The sequence below is a fragment of the Seriola lalandi genome, unplaced genomic scaffold (genome assembly GCF_002814215.2).
Source record: "Seriola lalandi dorsalis isolate HSWRI2012SDOR001 ecotype SW California unplaced genomic scaffold, Sedor1 jcf7180002054585, whole genome shotgun sequence".
In the NCBI taxonomy this organism is placed as follows: domain Eukaryota; kingdom Metazoa; phylum Chordata; class Actinopteri; order Carangiformes; family Carangidae; genus Seriola; species Seriola lalandi.
Window position 1 is genome coordinate 3,569,516 of NW_019525138.1, and position 4,267 is coordinate 3,573,782.

Genomic DNA, 4,267 nt, shown 5'->3' on the forward strand with positions numbered 1-4,267 from the left:
TTGACTTTCAGTTGCCAGTAGCACCTGTTCACATTCTTTTTGGGGGTCACTGGAAATCTTAAGAATTCCTTAGTGACCTATTGATCAAATTATTTCAATGACAACTGGAACCCCAACAAAGACTGGTGAACCCTTTTTAAGTACCACTGAAACCCATTTAAAGACCCCTGGAACTTACTCAAGAAACCATGGGTCACTTTAAAGACCTCAGCCTCTTCAAAACCCCCTGGAATACTATTAATGAGCAGCAGAACCTCTGAAAGGATCATTATAACTCCATCACAGACCCCTGGAGCCCTGTAAGGGAACCTTGGTACACCTTCAAGTACCCATGAACCCCTTCAAAGGCCAGTGAATTGCAGTAAAGCCTCTGCAAGTCTTTAAAAGATCCCTGCAGGGCCTTCAGAGACACTTGTACCTTCCTCAATGATAACTGGCACACTTCAGAAACAATTTGAATCCCCTCATGGGCCCCTGGAAACCCCTTTAAAAGAATCTTGAGCACCTCGAATAACTACTGTATAGTTTGGTGTCGGCGAGTCCTGAGATCATCTCCCTTAGACCTTCCCGGAGTACATCTCTATGGCGATGAGGGTGGCAACAGCAATACACACAAACAGAGAGACAGAAAGATGGATGAAAATTACCTCTGCATCACGTCTTCCCTCAGACTGATGAGATGCAGCGGGAGCAGCTGAACTGCTCTGAGGGTTCACAGTCATCAAATCATCTGATAGGATGTTTATAAAATCAGACTGAGGAAAGAGCCTCATTAGTGACCTCCAGAGGCAGAGATGCTCCCTACATCAAACCTTACCTGGTGTTTGACTGACCAGCATGTGACATGCCTTCAAGCCCTGTGTTCTTGTTTCTGACACTAAAGAATTTACTCTTTTCTCTTTATTTTACTGCAGGGAACCAATGTAATTTACCTTTCCTCAGGTAGAGAAATAATATAGTTTCATAAGCTGCTATGTGGATTTCTGGATGGATGTATAAATGTGGATTTGATCTGAGAATTATGCAATAGATAGAGATTACTGTTATGTTTGAGGGTTGTAGGTACTGCACTGCAGTAGGCACTCTTCAGCTGAAACCCACCTGTCAAAGAAAGAGTTAAGACCAGAGCACAGGTGAACTGGCCATGGGGACTACCAGCTCAAATTCTAGTCAGCAGGTGGCCCTTCAAAACATCCATAAAGTTTTTATCAGTTCCATCGGTGTCTTTACTGGCTCCTCCAGTTTCATTTGTCGGACCGGTCCCGGCAGATAAGTTCAAGGCTGTATTTCTTCCCCTATCTGAGTGGAGCCAATACTGGTCAGGCTTTACCAAGATGGAGTGCCCTCCTAGCTGCTAAAGGGTGCCAGTTTGACTCGGAACTCGCTTTCTTCTCCTCTATGTGTAAGTAACTTTGGGTACATAATGTTACATGTCTGTTTTTATTAGTGAAGGCTACAGTAGACATGATAACGTTAGCTAAATTGCTGCTACCTATATTACGAATGTGTTCGGCAAATGTTGCTATTGCTAGCTGGTGGAGCATATCAAGGCAATGCTAGCATGGGCTAATGATTGTGGCTGGATTGTTTTTGTTGCTCTCATGTACACAGGTTAACTTTATTCAGTTGTGCCCCTTTATTGTGTTTTCAATGGCCACTTTCATTGGGCTTCCTAACATGTTGCTGACTGAGAACGTGAAGGGAAGGGAGGGTAGGTTGTAGCCATAGTTTTTATATACAGTCTATGGTTGTAGCCGAACCAAGGCCTGGAAGTGCGGCGAACCAAGCATTTGTTTCGGTCTGGGATGCTGGTGATCTAGTGCGACATCTAGTTGCAGTGTTGATCGTTTACAGAATAGTCAAAGGTTTCTACAGCCAAGAGTTTTTATGACAAGTTACCCATTCTGCCAATTAGGTAACATTTTTTGGTAATATTTTTTTTTAATTTTTATTGGTTAATAGTTGAAAAACTCTATTTCACTCATGTTCTTTATCGTTCATATTTATACACCACTACATTTATTCCAGAACCACTCAAACTGGAACACACACCCTTCAAGGATCAGACTCTGGGTGGGTTTCCTTGGCTTCCTCCTGCATCAATAACTCTGAAAACCCTGCAACCGCTGGACCCCTCTGATCCAAACACAACAGCAGCAGCTGTGTTGAGTCGAGCCCAGCAGAGGTTTCTCAACCATATCACACAGCGTGGAGGGGGTTGTTTATGGTTTTTATTATTATTGTTCATGAATAAATGCACAAATGAACTTAAATATTAAAAAACAGACACTCAAGTCATACCTGCCTAGACACCTCACGTTTTATTGTACCCTAAAATATTAGTGTTATAAAGTGCTGGACCCAACAAACAACATATAGTGATACAGATATTCTTAAAGCCTTACCAGTAGTAGTGACGAACCAGGTCTGCAGCAGCAGCACTGGGCTTGTGCTTTTATAAAATTAAACATAAGATTTAGTCCCACCCCAACATTTTTAGTACAGTCAACATTTTGTGATATTAAGTGAAGTAACTGCATCTCACCTTGGGACAAATCCCCATCCTCAGACCTCATCACGAACAAGACAAATGAACATTTTCTGTCTAAAGCTGTTTGGAAACAAGCTTGAAGCATTTCCAGGGAGACCAGTTACGTACTTACTGACACTGTAGCCCGCAGAGTTCCGAGGATCTATTAGATTGTGTTTCCCTGGACGTCAAATAATGACATAATAATCATATAATGTCAAATATGATGTCACAGAAAACCTCATTATTGAGTGTTAAGGGTTCAGAACAATTGATAGTTTCCAAAACAGAAATTTTGCATCATCACACCAGTGATGTAACATTTAGAAATTTAAATCTAAATTAAATTTCCAACAAAATATTGAATTTTGATTGTAGATGATACAATACTATCCACTTTTATATTTAAAGGAAGCAAACAACACAAAGCCAGAGTGGGAGATTAACACACACATGGGGAAAACATCAAGAATGCAAAATGTGTGAATTTAAGATAGAAAATCTGCATTAACCCATGTCCTACTATGAGTGTTCAAAACAGATGCAAAGACCAGCCATGAACTCTTCAGTCACTTTATTGAGCTGTCTCTCCTGATGGAAAAATCCATTGTTGCATACCGGCACTCACGGACTGGATGGAAACGTGCAGCCAGCAGCGGTGCAGATGATGATGCCGATTACGAAATACAGTCAGACTGAAGGACGTAGAAGGTGGAGAGACGTGGAAACAGCAGAAGGCGTCAGCAGGTTACTTTTAGTTTTACAACACTGCACTGTAAAAGTGATGAGAAGCAGAAACAGCTGTCTGTAGAGACTGAAAATTTAATAAAACTGTACTTTTCACAGTAAAGAGGGGTGACCATATATAATGTTCATTTGGAGAATTAATTAAGATGTCAAATCTTAAATGTCCAGAAATAGCTGACTGACAGCATGAGGAGTCCTGCATGAGGTAAAGACTGGAAAGTTCTGCTTATACACAGAAACAGTGTGTGAGCTTCAGTCTGACTGGTTTTAAGTTCTTACCATATCCTATAGTTTGTCTGGGGTCGCCTGAAACAAACAGATGTTCATTTTTACTTTTGCTAAAGAAACATAAGGGACTTGTGTTTGGAGATTTAACTTAATACGAAAGATAAGCATCATATTTAAGTTTCATTCATGGAACCAAAGAGTGGCAGGTTGAAACAAAGATGGCTTAATTAGTTGGAACATGAGCAGGTAGAAGGTGCACACACAGTGTATCTTATTGTCATACAGTGTGCAAAACTATATTTCATCTAACTGTGGAACATCTTAAGGGGAAATTTAAGGGGTTAAACCAGGTTCAACCCAAGCTGAAATGTTGTATTCATTAAGACCAGACTGAGGCTCATACGCAGCAGGGTGAAGATATATCAGTGGTGTAATAAGATCAACCAATATCACAACAGAAAAATATTCTAAAGTACTCACGCTGAATGGCCGTTTGATGATAATGTTATAAATTGATCATATGATTTGTTCACAGCGGTCAGATAAAAATGTGGCACAGAACTGAAAAACTCAAGTGCAGTGCAAGTTCTTCAAAATTACTTCACCCTACACTTGAGTTACTGCAGTAAAACCTGCACAACTTTAAACACATGCACACAACACCACCCCATCATCCCCTCCTTTTCCTCTGACAGACGTCACACACGCCCCACCAATCGTCTCCTGTGTGTATCCTGCAGCTTTTATAAACCAGGACAGCTC